Source organism: Thermobia domestica, chromosome 7 (assembly GCF_964235325.1).
Source record: "Thermobia domestica chromosome 7, izTheDome1.hap1.1, whole genome shotgun sequence".
In the NCBI taxonomy this organism is placed as follows: domain Eukaryota; kingdom Metazoa; phylum Arthropoda; class Insecta; order Zygentoma; family Lepismatidae; genus Thermobia; species Thermobia domestica.
The window spans coordinates 292,045,215-292,067,065 of record NC_137460.1 but is presented as its reverse complement, the minus strand read 5'-3'; the positions used below and the strand labels follow the sequence as shown (position 1 = coordinate 292,067,065).

The 21,851-nt window shown below is 36.2% G+C and overlaps 1 protein-coding gene across 3 annotated transcripts in view; it reads left to right on the top strand.

Annotated features, from left to right (window-relative positions):
* The first annotated feature begins 734 nt into the window (after positions 1-734).
* Positions 735-21,851, top strand: part of LOC145691045 (uncharacterized) — a 64,233-nt gene continuing 43,116 nt past the window's right edge. The window contains exons 1-2 of one of the 3 annotated variants that reach the window (XM_081766657.1): positions 735-862; positions 12,884-12,968. The gene's annotated coding sequence lies outside the window, so the exon portion shown is untranslated. Of the gene's footprint in view, positions 863-12,883; positions 13,012-21,851 lie in introns of all 3 variants that reach the window. The other 2 variants (XM_081766656.1, XM_081766658.1) reach the window with 2 other exon arrangements.

Below are 21,851 nucleotides of genomic sequence, written 5' to 3'. Positions count from 1 at the left end.
CTAAGTAGTTTGTCCCCTTTACATTAAATGCGAGTTAGGTTAGGTGACGTTAAAAAAGTAAAATGCTGCTTAGGTATAAAATCGTTCCCTATACTAAGCTTTTTTTAAAAAAAAAAAAATCTGATTCTTCAAATGGCGTGCTGATGTCAGAGCCACACTCAAAAAGAAAAAAATCGAACTGTTTCCTAAAATTCTGTGTATCACGAGGCAATGACTGCTTTTTGATGTTATTTATGCTTTGGCATCGAAGACTATTTAAAGAAAAAGGTAAAATGACAGAAGACCAAACGAAGCAATGATAATATTTTTCAGCTACTGGACTTATCGCCCATATCTGCATCAGACTTTCTTCACAAATCTATCTTTGTTTTGGTACTGGTTAAGAATAACCCGTAAAACAAATAGTAATTTTACTGTTAAAATGTGTGAGTGTGTATGAAGGAGAATTATCTGGGATAATGTAATAATTCCCCATGTCGAAACATTCCTGTATAATGTAGGAAACCAGTATTTTATGTTTAGAAGTTTAATATTACCAGTATCAAATCATTGCAAGAGCTATAGTTCAGTTCAAATGAATGAATACGATGTGAAGGGTTTGTTGCACTATTCTAATTTATACATGATTGCCCCTATTTGTTATAAGAGATCAAGTGGGTTTATATCGTAGTCTTTTGCAAAATTCAGTGCTTAGCAACGCAATGCAAAAAAAAAAAAAAAAAAAAAATCATTATTTTTGATCCTTCCGTATGACACTTGCGATTTGAAAAGTTTCCAACTCTTGTGATGTAATGTTTATGTTTATGGAGTGGGTGTGATGTTTATTTTAATTTGTAGTAATTTGTGAAAACGTATATTGAAGGTAATTACAGGTATAAGGAATGGAGTGAAAGGAAGGAAATATTGATAAGTGCAATATGCATACAAATTTACAATAGAGATGCAAATACATAATTGTGTAAACACATACATTATATAAAAATCTGTTCTTCATGCGGTGCAGATTTATTATATAGATTTATCCAGTAGTTCATGGAACATATACTTTTTATCACTAAATAGATTGTTTGTAGCTTAAACAATCGTTTCATGAGTATATACTCCTCAATGCAGATTCACTTTAGAAGGGCTTCGGCAAAAAAAAAAAAAAAAAAAAAAAAAAGGGACTAATGCTGATATTTTTTTCCGACGAACATTTACATCCTTTGTAAACACAGCAATTTACAGCGTAGAAATGTTCCCAACTAATTAACCCTTAAGAGGTCCGGGGTTTTTGAGCTATTTTTTAGACTTTCAGTCAAGCAGCTACTCCATCGTCACTATTTATCCTAGGATCATGGTTCATACCTCATTCTCTTCAGAATAGAGCTGGCTTTCAAATGATACCACTTGCATGCTTATACCATATACCAGGAGCGGGAAAAATGATGTCAAAGGGAAAATTTCGGAGGAAAAATTTTTTTCTCGCACTTTGCGCCCCCTGGAGCGACCCTGTGTGAACGTAGCCATAAAAAAAAATCTGATAAATAGTACTTGGTATACTGAATGTGTGTGTCAAATTTCAAGTTTCTATTTTGAATACCAAGGGCGGGAGAAATTTTATCAGGAATTCCCACCATGCCCCAAATTACCCTAAAACACCATGATCTCAGGTAAAAAATTTCCTGAGACATCCCTAATTACCCTAGGGTCATGTTTCGCCCATTATTCTTTTCAGAATAGAACTGCCTTTCAAGCGGTATGACTCACGTGTCTCCATCATGTATCTAAGGCGGGAAAATGAAAAACTGGACTTTTTGGGTCTAAATATCCTTTTTTCAAATTTTAGCCTCCCTGGACCCCCCCCCCCTGTTTTAACGCAGAGATCTGAAAAAAATCTGGTAAATACTACTCGGTGGGCTGAATGTTTATGCACAATTCCAATTTTCCAGGTGCAAAAGTAAGCCCGCCAAAAAAAAAAAAAATTTATATATACCGACAATGTCCCATATTCCCGTATACAGAGGGAAATTTTTAAACATTCCCTGAGACATCCCTAATTACCCTAGGGTCATGTTTCGCCCATAATTCTCTTCAGAATAGAACTGCATTTCAGGCGGTACCATTCTTGTCTCCATTATGTATCTAAGGCGGGAAAACCCCGTGAAAGGGATTTTTTGGTAAAAATTTCCCTTTTACAACGTTTAGCAACTCTGAACCCCCCTGTTTTAACGCAGAAATCTGAAAAACAAAATCTGGTAAATACTACTCGGTGGACTGAATGTTTGTGCACAATTTCAATCTTCTAGGTGCAGAAATAAGCCAGCACAAAAATAGTACCGAAAATGTCCAAAATTCCCCTATACAAAAGTATATTTTGATAAAAATTCCCTGATACTTCCCTAATTACCCTAGGGCCATGTGTCGCACATCATTCTCTTCAGAATAGAACTGCCTTTCAGGCGGTACCATTCACTTGTCTCCATCATGTATCTAAGGCGGGAAAATGACGGAAAACGGGATTTTTGGGTAAAAATATCCCTTTTTTTTAACTTTTTGACCCTCTGAATCCCCCCCTGTTTTAACGCAGAAATCTGAAAAAAAAATCTTGTAAATACTACTTGGTGAACTGCATGTTTGTGAAAAATTTCAATCTTCTACGTGCAAAAATAAGCCCGCCAAAAATACTTTACATAACCCCCCCCCCCAAAAAAAAGTATTACACGAAAATATAAATTTTAGACTTATGACGTCATCACCTCCTATGTCTCGACACAAGAAGGTGTGAAACCATCCGTAATGTCTTCTGCAATGCCTCTGGACCTGAAAAACAGAAGAAAAAAAAAAAAAAAAACGGACGAAAAAGCTCAAATAGGAGAGTTATAACGCAATGTACCATGAAACACCCCGTATGGTACAAATTGTACCATGGGATCCCCAAAGGGTTAAGTGATAATGTTCGTGCCGTTTTACTATACGGATCCAAAGTATTAGTAGCAGGAACGGATTAGAAGCCCCGCAGGGGTTGATTGGGTTCTATTCTCAACATAAAATTGGCAAATTAAAGACTTGCGAAATTTTTCCTTACATTTGCAATCTGTGCACCCATACAGTAAAACTGCACCGAATTGCTTATATATTAAATTGTGATAACAAATGAAGAAACGAACTATAGAGGGGAAACGAGTAGATTATAAATGATATAGCAGGGTTTGTGATGGGAGAACTAGGAGCCATTTTCATCATCTTGTATGTTTGAACTTATATATAAACGTAGACACGCACCAACAGGAAGAAAGTAAGAACCATATGTACATTTTATCCTGCCATTGTAAATTACAGTAATCGTTACCGGGCATAACCTCTTTTGTATATCAGAGGTTATGTTAATGGCCTAACAGCTACAGATTGCCACAACTAGACTTGATAATGGCTATTCCTAACGGGGTTCACCCGAGCAGACGGTTTTACCAAATAGAAAATTTATAGGTATAATGTTAAACTTTTCGTGAAGGAATGAGAAAGTTTTTTTTTTTTTTTTCTTTCTTTTTTAACAATCATTGTACGGCATATTGAAATGAATTTTAAATCGTTGTGAAAGTAATGTATGTGTATCGAGTTACTGAAGCGGAAGGCAGCAGAATACAAGAGTGCAATTTGGGTAAAAATAGGCGGTGGGAATTTTCGCTTCGTACGATAGGAATGGAGGTTAACTTAATCTAACCTAACTTGAAAATGTAAGAAATCTGTCAAAATTTGATAGAACTGTCTGATCAAGTGATGGCTGCTAACGTTTCTGCTAGCTGCGAACCAACATAAAATGTTAGAATAAGAGCCCCTCTTGCTGTGTTTCGCTGCCTTAGTGACCCTTCTCGCAGATTTATGGTTGTTGGGATGGATTAGAGTTCAGCGTCTCTTTCAGAAGTCAGGCTCTATGAGAAATGAACCTACAGCTTAACATGTGATCTGAGCCATATGAGCTCCTGCCGGGAATCAAGCCCGGGTCTCCAGAACCGAGGACGCTTAATCTGAACCATATACCTACAAGTTAGCCCACTGGCAGATCGAAAAACATGTATACCTCTACTCACCGTTTCCATTCAAAAGATTGAGCTCCTTGTAGAAGTGACTTCGCCAGTTGTAATTTCTTAAAGGGGCAACTTTTTCACTCGAGCAGACAGTTCTACCAAAACTGCACGCTTAATGTAACATAATGTAATGTAATGTAACGTAACTTAATGTAATCCAACCAAATATAACCGAATGCAGTACATTTTCTTACTTCTTCTTCTTCTTCTTCTTCTTTTTTTTTTTAATTTTCAAATTGGTCCGGTGATGCAGCACTAATGCCAACATTTTTCATTTTTGAGAGTGTGACTATAATTAATTTGTATCACTGCACAGCATATTGAAATAAATTTTGAATGGTAGGAAAAGTATTGTATGTGTGAGTGTGCTCTTTCACTATCCTCGTTTATGCGTATGCCCGCCGTCGCTGACGCACCACCTCGCTAGCGCTCGAAGCTTCCCTGCTGCGCTCGTGACCTGACTCGGTTATATAGCATTCGTGCTTTTTTAGTGACCTCCTAGTACAAGTTGGTTCGTCTTTTATGCACTGTAGTCTTTGTACAATACATCCACCCTTGACCCCTCCTGAAGTCTATCTGCAAGTAGGAATGGGGTTCTTCATTTAGTGCATGCTCTGCTAAAGGAATACAAGGTTCCAGCCTAATTTGAAAATGTAAGAAATGTGTCAACAATTTAGTAAAACCGTCTGCTCAAGTAATACCACAGGAAATATTAATGCTTTTATTAAATACAACACGTCTGACAAACTGTTAGGGAGAGATGGCACCAGCCTCCTTGGCCCCTCTAGCGTGTTTAGTGCGTCGTACTTTTCCATGAGAGGCGAAATAATATTCGGAACAAGCAATTGTTCATTTTTACTTACTTTACTTATTTATTGAATAGAAGATTTATTCATTTATTTCGTTTGACACATGTGATAAAAATATCCATAAATTATAATTCGAATCCTCGCGACTTATCTTTTCATTTATATACAACAGAAAATGTGACTCCACATACCGAGTATCAGTCATGAGACTGAAAAGTTTATCAACAGCTCACTCATCAAATTATAAAAAACCGTTTTGGTTCCACATAAGAATGAAAAAAAAAATCTACATGCTTTTAATACATTCCTTTTATTTTTACACAGCCAGGCGGAAAAGAGCAGAAAATTTTGAAGTATCCTATCCAACAGAATAAAATTATTTAATCTTTAAGATTCCTTCGGATGTTTTGACAATTATAACACTGGGCATTCAGTTTTCGCATTTCTTAGATATCCATTGAATCTAATCGCATTTTTAAAAGATAATCTTTGAACTTAATTACGTGAAAAATTGAATTTATACACTAAACTAGGTCGTAATGAATCAGTGAAATAGTTGTTATCCATTTTAATTTCTACTGTACTTTTTTCCTTATTCTGTTTTTGGTATAATAAACATTCCAGCTAATCTTTCTCAAATGACAACTATTTAACAACGATTTTTCAAGAAAAAATGAATAATAATTTTAAGTTAGCAACACTGAGAGTGGAACAAATGGTAGTTGCTTCTTCCATAAGAAAATATATTAATTACAGAATATATTGCTAAGGCAGGGCGCAAAACTTCCGATCGCCAGATCGCCAATGGCGACTAGAAACTTACACTGGCGCCCAGTGTTTAGTAGAAACGGTTTCTGTGCAAAATCACAGGTCTGCGCAGTTTCTGTTTCGCAAGAAAGTAGTTGTCATGTAACTGAATGAGAGAAAATACATAATGTGAAGTCTTTCTTTGCCAAACCAAAGGCCGGGGGCGGGAGGACCTATCATAATTATTAAGTGGGAGGTACTGGCGACCATTATTTTTGGATTGGCGAATGCGTCTGATTCTGAAATTTTGCGCGCTAGCTAAGGCATATTAACAATATTTCGGATCGAAGGAAAAGCACATCTCTACATGTTATCGAAACCGTGGACTGAAATCAAAATTTTAAGAGAAGACGGTTACAACCAGGGGAAAAAAAGGGCGAGGCGCGAGTCACTACTTAAAGATTTGGCACAAGCAAGCAGGCAGGTTACCGCTGCTCTGAGTTATTCTAATGAAGATAAACAAGTCAAAATTGTAAGTGCAAAAGAATAGTAAGTAGCTTATCAAGCGATATCAGTCTACTGAAGAAAGTTAAGACTTTAAGTTTTTGATTTCATGTTCTCATAGAATAAAATGTACACGCTGCCTATTTATTTATTTATGTTGTATGACTTCAGTTATTATTTGTATGCTCGCAACGGGCTTGGCTGGTTTAAATTAGCTTTTTTTTTTCTTTCTTCAAAAAAGAAACTGGTTTCAACCAAAAAACGAAAAATGTTCGTAAAAGTGTAAGTGTTCGTAAAATCCTGAGGAACACTCATTTCTGGGTTATCACATAGTCAGACCTAAATTCTCCATTCATTACTCAAAGAGAATATACAACGAAAGCATCGTTCTTTTTCTTTTTTTTTTTTTTTAAGTTTGTGAATTTTTCTTTTGAGATTTTTTTTTTTTTTTTTTGTAATTTGTTATTATTGTTAGGCAAATAAAGGACAATTCTAAATGTTGTTTCGTCTTAATAATGTTTACTATTGATAAAATTCATTGAAATACTGTACTTTTTTGTGGTGGTGGTGGGGGGGGGGGTCATACAAACCCCATGACAGGCATTTAGTGAAATCAGAAGTATCTTTGGTATCTATATATGTAAATGGGTGAGAGCCAAAGTGGACTCAAATAATAACTAACTAACTCTATGGCCTATGGAACCCGGAGGTTCAATGCCGCGTTCACAAAAGCTCTCCAGTGACTTCTATCTTTAACTAACTGCATCCAGTTTCTACTTTGTATTCCAATCTCTGCGAGATCCATCTTAATATTGTTCTCCCATCTGCGTCTGGGTCTTCCTAATGGTCGTTTTCCGATTGGTCTTCCAGTCAAGACTTTGAAAGCGTTTCTACTTTCTTCCATTCTAGGTACATGACCTGCCCACCTAAGCCTCCTAGACTTGACGACCCTAACAGTATTCGGTAAACCGTATAAATTATGTAGTTTCTCGTTATGAAGTTTCCGCAATTCCCCATTCCCATTCCTCTTGTGTCCGACTATTCGTCTCAGGATCTTGTTCTCAGATACTTTCAGTCTATGTTCTTCCCTCAGAGTAAGCGACCATGTTTTGCAACCATACAGAACAACAGGCATGTTTATCGTTTTGTATATTTTAAGCTTCAGATTCCTCGAGAGAATTCACTACGACAAGAGATTTTGAACCGAATAGTAACACTAATTCCCTGCTTTTAGACATTTAATTTCTTCGTGAATATGATTTTTCTCTGTTAATATTGATCCTAGGTATTTGAAACTATCCACTTTATCAAAAGTATTAATTAATGTTTTAACACATCCATAATTTGCTGTATTCCGGTCCCGACGCACTTCCATGTATTTAGTTTTCTCTGCATTTACTTCTAAACCCATGTCCCTGCAAGCGTTTAATAAGATCTCTGCATTTCGTTCTCCTATCATCTCATATTAAATTTACATCATCAGCATATGCCATAACCTGGTGAATACCGTTCAACTGTAGGCCCTGGTTGCTATCTTTGATTTTCCTTATGGCGTATTCCAGAAGAAAGTTAAATAATAATGGCGACAACGCATCTCCTTGTTTCAGACCATTTTCGACGTGAAAGCTCGTGAACAAAAATTTTCCTACCCGAACTTTACTTTGGCATTCATTTAAACATATCTTAATTAATCTAATTTGCTTTCTCGGTATTCCAAAGCTTTCTCGGTATAATGTTTCTTTTCTAACCGAGTCGTACGCCTTTCTAAAATCAATAAATAGTTGATGTACCGGGGTATTGTATTCCCACTTTTTTTCAAGGATTTGGCGAATGGTAAATATTTGGTCGATAGTTGATATTTCGTCTAAATCCTCACTGATAATTTCCAATAATTTCATGTGCGTATGTGGTCAATCTTGCTAATAGAATATTTGAAAGGATTTTATAGGATGTTGACAGAAGAGAATGCCTCGATAATTATTACAGTCAGTTTTGTCGCCTTTCTTGTGAATTGGAACAATGATTGATTCTTTCCACTCTTGTGGCAATTCTTCCTTGTTCCAGTTAAGGGGAATATATTTGTGTATCTTGTTCCACAATTTTTCGCCTCCAGCTAAAATTAACTCAGCCGGAATTTCATCTACGCCCTGAGATTTGTTTCTTTTTAAATCTTTATAGCGGTTTCTTTATAATCATATCTTTATTCACTTTTCTTACAGATATGGAATTAAATCATTGTATTTCTTTACCTTGCCCTAATAAAAGTCGTAGTGAACTAACTTGGACTAAATTTGTTCTTGTGTGCTCTGCAGTACTTAGAAACTGTCCATATGCAATTCTGTATAATGGTTTCACTTGTGCAATTGTTTATCTTTTTGTCCTTTTGAAATGACACTTGACAATTATATTAACAAGTATGTAAAGATCAGTACAACGTATTTTTATCAGGAGTCCTTCGTGAGTGAGTCGGTAGACGTATCACATTTGTGGCCAATTAGTACCGGTTTCGAGTTCAAATGGAGGACAATTTCTCTCGGATGTAAGCCAAGAAGTGGTTTGGATTCCGCTTTAAGCTTATGTGACCCCTTCCGGCATAACCCAGTTGTTGCATAATAACACCACGGCGAAACAAACTTATTTCCGTTCATATGTAATATAAATACATAGAACAAATTATTTAAACCGAGGAAACCTGGTTAAAAAAAAAGCTTTAAACAAAAAAGTTTTTTTTTGTTTTTTCAATAAAAAACAATGTTTTTTGCCAACCCTGGCTCGCACCCTAGACATTGTGAAGTACATGAAAAAATATATGTAACTTAAGGGAAAAAGGTGTAAGCTGTATGCATGGATTAACTAAATGATTTATTTAATACTTGTGGATGAAAAGCAAAGTAACTTCTTATATTTTGCTCTTACGTACCAGCACCATCACTTAGTCTTTCAGTTGATAACTGTCACAACAAGTTATGATTATGTCATCAGAACTCATTGTGATTTCAGCTGTAATTTGTTAGAGGATGGCGAGATTGTTCAGTACCGGTATTGGGTATTAAGTAACGGTAGAGGGAGACGAGAAACCTATGTCGGAGTGACAGGAATAGATGCTCGCGCTACAGCAAAAATATTCCGGAAAGCAGACGAAATGTCTTTGCTTTTCAGCAATCGTTAACATTGTGCGCAAACTGATGCAACATAGGCAATTTGGTTGCGTTTGATTGGAGTGTAAAGTGCTTTTCATCATCGAGGTTTATGAGAAGTGGGCCTACAATTTCAGATGGAATCCGAATACTTTTAATTCCATGGCTTTCTAACCGGAGTCGAACCTGGGACCACGTGCAGCAAAGGCGCGCATTCTGACCACGAGACGAGCTGGAAGAACTTCAAAGACAACAAACCATTCCCTGCCAACGAAAATAAAAGAAAATCAGTATGTGTCAATAAGAATTTTCTGATTTCTCTCTTGTTTTATTTTTATTAGAACATAAAAATTCTATTTTCTTCTTTTCCTAGTGCTAAAAATGCATAGGACTCACAGCGAAAAGAATGTATGTATTGACTGCTTATATCTTTTGATATGTTGAATACCAGTGGTCCCCGTTTAATCCTTAGTGGGGGGGATACACATTTCTCAGTGTTTATCAATTGTTGTGAGCCAGTTAGGGAGCCATAAAGAAGTACCCAACTGCGGTTTAAAAAATGTATAGGTGGAGAGGCTTACTATGTTCTGAGCACACTGTTTCAGTTTAAATCCTGGGCTGGCCAACTTAAATCTTTTGCTGGCTTTAGGCCAGACAGTTGTCCACTCACATACAGCGGCATAACCTTGTCTCGAATGCCTTGAAGTTTTGAGGTCAGACAGCTAATATATAACTTGTGGAGAAATGAGTACTAAAATCCCATATTACACTTTATAATTTAATATCGAAATTAGTATCAGTTCCATAAGGCTTTCCTAATAAATGCCAAGTGTAACAATGTTAATATTGAACATTATTATCAATCTTACAATACAATCGCTTATCAATTGCTTCTGAATTATAATAAATCCATAGAATATTGGTATCATTAACTTATCTTTAAAATCTCCTCGTTTCCTGTTGAGAAAGTCCACTACTTGGTATGTCATTAGTCTTAATTGTTCAGTATTGCACGGGAAAGTACTGATTTTCCCACGGACTTAACTTATATATATCTCAGCACACTATAGGCCTCCCCCCCTCTTTGTCTGTCTGTCATTGTAACTTTGAACGGTTATTTTGAGTTGAATTCCATAATCAACAAGAATTTTATCCATTGGGTAGAGCGGATATCATATCTGTATCTCTCGTGTGACCCTGCTTAGATATTTCATATATTTTAATGGCAACGCTAATCGAAGTTTCCATTACAGCAAACTTCAGCGCAGACAGGCATGAGAATTCTGTCCCACTCCTGCCTGCACGGTTTTCATAGACCATGTAGGGTGCGTTGACGGCGATGTTGAAAACTTTTCAGCAGACCAAATGCGTATAAATCCGTTGGATTTTAATCTGGGCTTTTCAGAGGAATATCTTCAAACAGAATCACACGAATTCCTAATTCCTCTGCCATTTCCTGATAAAAACATAGTGATCTGGCGGTATGATTCGAAGCCTTGTCTATATGAATCATCACCTTGTTCGCGTCCATTCCATACAATTGTGGGATGTCTCTCCGATACATAGATGTCATAATGGAGTCTTGGAAGTATCTTGCATTCAGCTTCACGTTTTTGTCCACATTGCGTATCAGCAACTTGCCCTCATATCCGAATCCCGTAACAACTCTAAAGTCACGAGGGAAACTTCCCGGACACTGACGAACAAAGTTACTGCCCGTGGGTGATTGTTTCGCAACGAGAGCCTCTTGTGTGTAGCGGGCCACATAGCTTTCGCAGTAGCCACCCTGAGTGTTAACCCATTCTCCCGACACAGTTTCACAATTCGTACGTATGAAAACTTAGCATGGAAAAGAGCCAGTACGTAAACCCTCCCAATACCGATTGATTTTCGGCCCTATTTGGTAACACTCACACACCTACAACTTCAGACACAACACTACTTCTGCCAGCAAAACAATAGTTCCAGGATGATACGCCAGGTGGCAGCAGCGAATCGAAAATGCTGGGTTATGCAGCGAAAAACCTTCTGTATATGTATCCAAGATTGTAAGAAACTATTTGAAGCGAGGAGCTGATTCCCGACATTGGAACCAGCAAAAGAGTCCTGTAGAACTTTGGTCAGTGGGAGAGAGTTTCGGTAATGTAAGGTGACGAAAGTGTGGGAAAATGAACTTACGAGGGCTGTAATTCAAAAACAACGTAACGTAGAGAGTGCGGTTTAGAACATGACACTCGAAATTATACCTACTCGATTAAAAAATGTATGTTTCAAACCCCCGCAAGATGTATGCGACGGATTCCCCAAAGGAACTTAGGGATTCCCAATAATCTGGCAAGTAACCCCCACGTTCCTTTTAGGAATACCTCGCACACATGTTGTGGAGGTTTGAAACATACAATTTTTAATCGAACAGGTATGACTTCGAGTGTCATGTTCTAAATCGCACTCTCCACATTGCGTTGTTTTTTAATTACAGTTCTCTGAAGTTCATTTTCCCACGATTTCGACACCTTATATCGTCGAAACTATCCCTCACTGACCAAAGTTCCAAAGGACTTTGTTGTTGGTTTCGGTGTCGGGAATCAGCTCCCGAAGTTTGTTTAAAAAGTTTCTTACCATACTTTTTATATATATAGTTTTAGTACTTTTGCTAGCTTTTCTAAGTTATAAATGTATTTCCCAGCTGGATTTTGATTCATTAGTTAGTAGAACCTATTTTTCTAGTTCTAGTATTCTCCTCTGCGCTTATCGCTGATTTTGAATTTGAAGTAAAGTTGCCAGTTTTTAAAGATTGAATACTGAACACAAGGCCCAACATAAGAAGGATAAATTACATTACAGTTTTATTTTATTCATTTCGTAGTAATAATAATAATAATAATAATAAAAACATGTAGATATTATATGCATCGTTTATATCGTTTTCATTATGAAATTGTACATATAATGGTTTTGCTCCGCTTTGCTGTAAAGAGTTGCAGTTTTTCCTGATGAAATTGCACTTGGAATCAAACATTATATTGCAGCATCTAAAAAGGCCTGGTTACTGGGATATACCGTACTATCTGTCCACTCAACACTTATACAGGGATTCGTGCAGCGTTCACTGATTTACTGATTTCTGTAAATCATTCATCGGTTTTGTATAATGAGTGCTTCAGTCATTTTATAGTTTGCTTATGTTTAAAGCACACTTAAAATAAACAGTCATTATCAGAAAGTAAAACAGATGTAAATGTTAATGTAAAGTGCACATTGTTCATCTTTTAACGAGGTAACATTAGAAGTGAATTATAAATAAAAATTTATATTTTCACAATACTTTTATTGTAAATATAAGCCAAGAAGCTCTATTTTTTCCTTTATTATAGTAATTTGTGTTTATTTTATTTATTTTTTTCTCCTTCAGAGAGTAGACGATATTCTTTTTAGTAATATATCAAATATCTAATTTTCTATCTATCTATACATATATATTTAAATCTAACGTCCTAATAATAATAATAATAATAATAATAATAATAATAATAATAATAATAATAATGTATTAGTTAAGCTATAATCAAGTAAACATAAAATATATTTTTTTTTTAATCGTTAGGCATATGTTTTTCAGGAATGAAAGAATGTGTGGCTGTTCCGGAAAGCGGACGGGGTAGCGTAGTGGTTAACTCATCGGCACGGTATGCTGGAGGTCCCAGGTTCGAATTCTGGTCTACATATTCACTTCTTCACTCTTTATATGTTAGTGGACAATATTGTTTCTAGTAGTATATCATATATCTATATACGATACATACATTAAAAGCTAAGGTCTGTCGTATTAGTTAAGTTTTGTTTCAATCGTTAGGTATATTTTTCTTCCATCAATCTGCTTTGTCTTTTCCCAGTCCTGCGTCGATTCTTTGTACATCACAGTAACAGTAGTAAAAGTACCTATCCCAGTCTTCTAGAGGTTATATAAATACAAAGAAAATTAATACAAAAGCAATACAAGCAAAATGTAATTACAATAGAAGCTTACGAGTTTTGTATGTAGAGTTTGTCTGCATTTGAGAGAAATAACTCTTGGAATGGAAACGAGCACTTACAAATCCATTCATTTCTGTATTCGTCAGTTACTTCCCAGATGAAAAAAAAAAAAAAAAGTTGGTGTCAAAAGTAACCGTTAGGTATCTTGGCTTCTTGCAAACAATTAGCATTTGGAAAGTCGTTAAATTGTACATGCTTGTACAAACGCTATGGTGCTGATAGAAGTTGAAGCAGTTTCTATATTCTCACTAAATATTAGGAAGATCTTCATTAAAAAATAATATAAGGAATGGGAACTTCGAATTAGTAGCTATAAATTAAAACAAATAAATGAATAAATGAGTGTAAAGGTCCTCGATAGACTGAAGATTGATTTCATTTTCATTCAATTGATGCCGCAGATTGCATTTCGAAGTTAAGAAATAAAAAAAGTTGTACGTGAAAAGTGGACGAGCAGACCATTACATTTATTATTTGAAAAGTAAGCTATTTTACACTAGCTTTTATTTCTGATGAAAGCATATATCGGCTGGGGGACTCAGTGGTAGAGTTCAACTGTGTTTCGTGGGGTATATGGTTCGATCCCAGTTTTCGGTAAGTGGGCTTTGTGTTGGGCAAATACCATAAGAATGGATTTTCTCAGTATTCTCCCGTTTCTTACTTTCTTCAATCCACCCTTTCGATAATTATCATTATCGTCTTCGGTAGTCTCGGAGCAGAATTATGGTACATTAAGCAAGAAACATGGTTAGTCGAGGTATATAGCTAAGGCACCATTCCAACATTCATGTAGTGGAACTGAGAACAACTAAAAAAAATTCTCAATTTGGAAGCTCGATTCCTTAATCTGTCGATTGCGAGTAACAATGCTAAGTTGTAGCTGGTTAGGTCCATGAAATATTCGTCGTGACTAGATTCGAATCTGTTGATCTTCGGATCCAAAGTCAAATGTATTTAGGCAACACGAGAAAATACCAATCTTTAATATTATATGTTGTTTGATTTTGATATGGTTTTAGTTTAGCAGCGAGGTTATATGAGACATGGACCTACAGCTTAATGTGGGATCCGAACCAAATGAGCTCCCGCCGGGAATCGAATTCGGGTCCCCTACGCCATAGGTGCGTACGCTAACCACTTAGCCGTGAATGAGCTCCAATATTATATGATGAATGTACTTATTTAATATACCTGTTTAGTCATCTGAAAACCTCCAATTTTGATCATAAATAGAATTTCTTAGAAAATATTTTACCATTTAGTTGAACACCATTTTTTTAAAGGTGGATTACCACCCGGAAGTCGATATATATTTTAGCTCATTCCCTTAATTACTGCGCATTGAAACGTTACATATTATAAATATTGTACTGAAAGATAGAGTTATGTTTCAGCTTCAACACAAGATACTGATTCATTTGGTTGTGTCTTCTGATATCGAAAAACATAAGAAATAAAAGAATATATTTGATTAGTTTTATATTGAGCACACAAGATGGCAGTCGCTGTTAGATCTTACTAGAAATGCTCAGTTTTATGAAATGTTTATTTGTATTTGTAAAGTATTTTAAAGTAACGATCTTATTACGAAATAGATATATTGTTTGACCGTTTTTCGTGTTATGTTTCACATTTTATTTAAATATTAATTTACATTTAAGGAAATAGATTTTGAAAAGAAACTTGTGCAGAATGCTGTAATGCGTTATTGCCAAATTTGAACGTTTACTGTGGTAGTCACAATAAGAAAATTCCTGGATTCTAGCGTTGTAGGTTGAGAAGCGGAACTTAGCTGAGAATTGCGGGAAAGGTCGAAAACTAATTTCTCCAGTAATTTTTCAAGCAGAATTCCATAATTACTTCCTTTATTATCTGGCGTCAGTAACACTCGACACTATCTGGCAATGCTGCACTATTCAAGCAGCGTTTAGCATAGCACTGAGAACACCTAGTGATCCACCTTAAAGATTTGATTTATTTTGTGTTTAACGCCCCTTGTCAGCATAAATACTGTATGACTCACAGATCTACACCTGCCGTAAAATCCGGATTACATGCCAGGTCTTACACAGTATATTCAATTTGTTGTTAATCTTTGAAACCTTAATAGTGATTGGAACTCCACTTCAATGAATCGGCTCGCTCTGATACAACTTAAATGCTGAAACCTTAACCCTCGGACTACCAATGAGGCGGAGGGGGGTTTATTCTGTACACCCCACAGTATATTTTTTGTAATTACCGTTCTAATCATTTCTTTAAAATTGTAAGGAAATATGTTATTGCTCAACATGTTTATAGGGGAGCCAGCAAGAGAAGGTCTCTAACAGCTCGCACCACTACTCACGTGTCAAGTCTTTTTTCGGTGGATCTATAATAGCAATTTTATTAATGGTGTAAGGCAGAGTGACCGTGGTTGGTGACACTAGTACCAAAGTAGGGGCTACATTGTCTCAAGGCATGTATAAGAAACGTTAAAGACCATCTCTTGTCGGTCCTGCAATACCTAAAGCGAATACCTTACGGTGGTTCAAATTGAATTTTAGTGTGTCTCATAAAATTTCCTATTTTAAGTTGGTGAGCACAAAGTACCCCCCGTTGGTAGGAGATGTGACTGATATTTAGAAGCGTCACTCGTAGATGGCAGCATAATAAATAACAGTTATAGTACTCGCGCCGAGTCGTGAAGCTTGTGCTCTAAACCAATCATAGCAATATTTTGCTTGAGCTCCGATGCATCGGAAAACTTTGGCACAATTCGTGAAGCCGCTTTCCGAGTGCACACTTGGGGAAACATCAAACAGCTGAAATTCACCAACAATGTTGCCAAAGTTTGAAGAGAGAGTAAATGAGTATTTAAAAAAGGATTTAAAAGTTACCAATAATAATACTGCACAACAACAACAACTGTAACAATTATTCTAAAACGGTAACAATAAGACGAATAGTAACAACAAAAATATAACGCACCAAAAAACAATTAATAAAACGGAACTGGGCGCCAATCCGACAACACTGTGCTCTCGGGAGATGTTTTCCGTGTAGCGCGAGAGACGACACTGAAAAAAAATTGATGGGTGAGGGGTTTACGGCCGGAACACACCCTCGCGTTCTATTGGGTGGTGAAATCGATAGATGTAGGTCAAGCTTCACGACTCGGCGCGAATGCTATAGTGTTATCCTGTGTACTGATGACTTCAGTGTCTGTGGATTTTTATGAGAGTTTCTAATTGGTTTCTTTTGCGAGATTTATTTAATCTTAACAGATCGGCACAAAATGTCCCCCTCCCCCTTGTAGTCCGCGTTATAAAAAATACCTAGGTAGTGCGAGGGTTAAAGCTAGGAAATGAAACACAATATGAATTCCTACTATTCAGAAAACATAAAACGTACAATGTCATAGGAATTTAGTGTATATTAGTTTGTGCGAAATGGACTATAGCTTTATACTTACTTTATGCATGAAACAATACTTTGTAAATAAATTCCATAAAATGCTTGATACGTGCAATGTAGGTAAGAACTGGACACAGCTAGATTGCACCGCGCGAAAAAAAAAAAAAAAAAAAAAAAAAAAAAAAAAAAAAAACGTTTGCCATATTACAAAGCATTCTTACAGGCGATGTTTGATTAAACTGACTAGGATTTTTTTTTTTTTTTTTTTTTTTTTTTGAACCTGTTTAAACAGCTGATTACTGTGTTGTCAGAACAAGGAGTTTTCAATTGACTGGTAGTCACATGCTTTTAATCACATTGTAAGTGCGTGTTATACAGCACAACACAGGAGAAAACTACAGTTACGTGGTGTCAGTTACATATGTAAACATATATTCTCTCTTCCAATTTCTTTTTTTTTTCTACAAAAAATTACGTTTTTGGTTCAAAACACTTGTATATCTTCATCCTTACTAACCGTATGTCAATTAAAGTCAACAAATATATAGCCTAGGATATGCGGAGAGACTTAACCCTGGAGGCCCAACACAGATGCCGAAATGTTTCAAGGAAACCTTCTGAGGAAAATATCGGGACGAATGCGGATAAATGAGAGAATTTCGGAAAATGTATGCGGACGGAAACTTCTACTCTTAAAATGCGGAAATGTTCACATAATTACAGACGAATGACCACTCTAACTATAGATACAATTCGGAGTGGAAGCAGGGGGGTAATGTAATCAAATTTTAAAAAAAATAACAGAGGTATTGTCTTGTGTCTACCTACAATTATGGTCTAGATTGGAACAGAACTTGTAAAGTGTATACTTTTGATCAGGCCCGGACTGCACCAGGTGGCTAGACGGCGAACGTCGCCCAGACAGGGGCCAGGTGAAAATTTTACGAGACACAGGAGGTCAGGGGAAAGAGAGAAAAAAAAAATGTGGAAAACGTGTGCGACAACTAAATTCTTGTAAACGGTCACGGCGGCAATCTGCATACATCAAGCTCTTTGAGCGTTTCATTGAAATTTTGTTGTGACTTTCGTCCCCTTAAAGTAAGAATGGGTCATGGCGGCTTCAGAGCGATGTCAGTGCAAGTAAAATCAGTACTGAAATCAAAAACAGGCTTCCTATCGCGGAATATAAAAGGGAGCCAAAAGTATAGTGACCTGACAATACATTTCTTGAGAGTCTAGTTTCTTGGTCCAGGAAAAGTAACAATTTCAGGCTTTCCAATGCTCTTATATTTCCTACACTTTAACGAAACCTCCTATATTTTTGTGGCATTGGTACTTCCATTTGTGAAAATAACATAAAGAGAGTATGGGCGGTTGGAGGGTCTTTTGTCTTCATAGTAAGGTAGTTGAATGGAGACTCTTCTGTGTTTCGTTCTTTCCTGTTTATTGTCTAAAGATGTTACACCAAGCAATATATAGTTAGCGCAAAAAGTATTCGTACACCTACAAAATAAAACAAAAACTAGTTTCGTCATATTCATTAAAAAATTATATGGAGTAGTGATTTTAAAGACTTATAAATAATTTATTTAGGTGCATCAGTACTTTTACACTTTCATTGTGGTCGTTGCTTAGTACTGGTGAGCTAGTGCAAAAACACTAAGAAACTCGTATAAAATTTTGCAACGAGATAATTACCCATTTAGTTATATTTAGAGAAGAATGTATGTTAATTAACAATTGGTGTAATTTCCATGTGATTTTTTAAAATTTCTACCTATTGGATAATTGAAATGTTCCTTCCAATAGGTAGAAATATTGTTATATGAGTGTCTTTGTTTCTTGTTCTTTCAGAGTATTCCAAATGCACAAATGTTCCAGGAAATAATTAAAATGTTCCTTTTTCAGAGCTTCACGAAACCTCCTATATTTTTGCGCCGTGATTTCCTATATTTTTTCCATTAGCATTGGAAAGCCTGCAACTTGAAGCCCAACAGAAAGAGATCTCAGATCACTTCCAAGATTTATAATATCAAGCATCGAGCCTTCATCTTTCAATAGTTGCTAATTTTATCAGCCAAGTAGTCGAGCCGCGGTTAGTTATTCAAAGTCTGTTACTGTGAGATAGTGTATGTCCTTATCGTGTCGTTTTGAAAATTACCGTGGAAACGAAGGCTAGTGCTATTATAAGCAGAGAATTATAATTCGGATTTCTTGAAGCTACAGCATTGATAAGTGAAAAATTTGTAAATTCTTTGTACGTAGGCGTTTCTTTTAAATAAAACTGTGGCTGCTGTTGAATACGGCTTCACTGTTGTCGTTGCGTATTCATATACTACAATTGCTGTTACAGTAAGAACTGGATATTCACATACATTTAGAATAAAATAAGTTAAATCGAAATGAAAATTTATTACGCCAATTTCTGGTAGCAATTTGAAGATTTACGATTGATAATTTATTTCCTGATCTTTTATCACTTCGCGGCGATAGTAGATAATTCCATTACGACCACCTTGTAGTCCTATATGTGCACACGATTTATATAAATACAATCTGGGTACTTAAAATAGTTCGTGGACCGCATTATATAATTCTTACTGATATTAATGCCTTTACGAGAAGATTTTGTCGCGTTTGTTTCAAAAGGTATATACCCCCCGAAAAAAATATATTTCGGGCTACGTGCAGTAGGCGTTTCTTTGCAGCTTATCGTACCCCTTGTCCACGAATACTGAAATCGTCAGTGCTAACTTTAAATTAATTTGTCCGTAGTTTTATATATATATATATATATATATATATATATATATATATATATATATATAACAAATTACAAATTTCAGCCATTCTAAGGCGAGATGATTATATATATATGCTAATGATTACTGTCTGTGTTCTCATAAATATTGTTACATAAAATATATTCTGATCTTATATTAATGGTCTTTATGGTATAATGTACAGTGTGGATACTAAAGAATAGTATGCTTTATGTAAGATAATAGTAAAAAAATAATGGGCATTTGGGGTAATGTTGGTGGGAAAGGGGAGATTGAAAATTCGGGGCCAACACAATATGTCAGACCCTGAGGCCAACTAGTAGCCAGTCCGGCCTTGCTTTTAAGGATTGATTGTCAGCGTTTCGACTGAAAAGCAAACAAAGAAACGAACAAAAATATTCTTTTATATGATGATAGGAGAGGGAACTTCTATCCAGAAAGTGGCAGCAATGGAGCAGGATTTGTTTTTGTGCCTCATCAACATAAATTTCCAAGACTTTTTACTTTAAGTATGTGGCGGTGAGTAAGGGGGGAAAAAAATGTAGGTTTCAGTTGTATTCTACGCTACAACGATTAGCTCGATTGGATCAAAATTTACATTGTAAATACCTACCTATTTGTGCCCCAATAAAAAGGAAGAAATGGGTGGAACTGGATTCAAGTGGCACGTATGGAAAGTTCCATATTTGTGCTTGTTGATAATATGATTAACACAACAATTTCCAGTCAGAACAATGTGCTTCCCGATGATCTAGTTGCTGGCACGCTTACCTTTGGTGCACGTGGTAACAGGTTTGATTTGCGGTTCTGGTGCATGGTGTTCTTCGTTCGATCCCAGTTCACGCCAAATGAGCTTTATGGTGGATAAACACCGTGTGCGTCGGCTTCTTCGGCGTTCTCCCGTTTCCCCCCCACTTTCTTCATTTCACAATTTCACTAATTTCTCATCATCACTGCTTCCTTTAGCGCATCCGGCATAACCGTGAGACGTAGAACTTAAAGATATCATTTCATTTTGATTTGCGGTGGGAGATCTCAATCGTAGCCTTTGCCGTGCGTTCTCGTAACACAAGACCCTAGTGGCTATGTGGGTTAGCGTGTCTGCCTTTCACGCGGGAAACCTAGTTTTTTTTTCCCCCGCTGGGAACTCATATTATTCGAATTCTACGTTAAACTGTAGGAAAACATCTCAACATAGCGTTGCTGCTAAAATCAAACCCAAAGTGGGTTCCCGGTGGCAGTACCTTCAAATTTGAATGCAATACGATAATTCAGATTGCCATCCTAAATTATAAGTCCACTTCTTATATAACTCGTCCTTAAAAACAAAAGCTTAAAAGATATATATATACCCTAAACCGCTCTTCACGTGTGGCAAAAGAGAGTGGTTAAGCTTCAAATGAAATATTAGAATTTGCCTTTTGTCTCAATTCTAGAAAAAATGACTGGACTGGATTAAAATTTTAGGCGAAAAGACGAAACAACGAAATCCTTCGTTTTGATATACGACGTTGGACATTAAAATAGCCATGACCGGAATTGACCAAAGTTTGAAACATTTGGACGTTTTTACCACCCAAATGAAAAATAAATAAAGCAGAAGATAATTAAGAGAATATATATTTCTGTGATGTGTGGCAAGTGCAAAGTGACTAAATTGCAAATGAAACGCTTAAATTCGACCTTGGAACAAAAGCTCAAAGCCTACAGTTTACGTATGTCTTTATACAGCAACTAAAATAATAATAAAAAATCTCTTTCCAAAAATCGATTTAGTATTCCTAGTAATTACGTTCTTGCTGTGAACTAGAAGGATTAACAATGAGCGTCCAAAAACTGGTGAATCCTGCATTTGACGTTGGCTCCCGATAATTACTAACAAAAATGTAAAAAATTAATTTTGTTCAGCTTCAGCAAGTCCAGTCATAAACACTAACATCAACACAGCTCCTGCAATTGTGTATGAAGTAAGTGGGTAACAGAGCGCATGCAAAATCATTGATGCCCTACAAATTTTAATCGGAAGCACCGTCTCAATTCTCCGTATTTATGTACGTTTGACTTGAGTTTGTGACATATGTGTGCTAGAGCTGCTGATCGCAGAAGAAAAGGTTATTGATTGCATATACATTTGTATTTACTGATGGCAGAGATGACACTCATGGAATCAGTTACCAACGGGAACTTGACATTACTACATCATTATTACGTGAAGGAGAAATGTCAGGGTAATATTTCAAAATGATCATTATTTGCAATAGCAAAGACAGCCAAGGTTATTTCATCAAGTGACAAGGTGTTGGCGATCATTATCTTTGGTTGCAATAGAATAATCTACCATCATGAAGTACCACCACATACAACATTATAAGA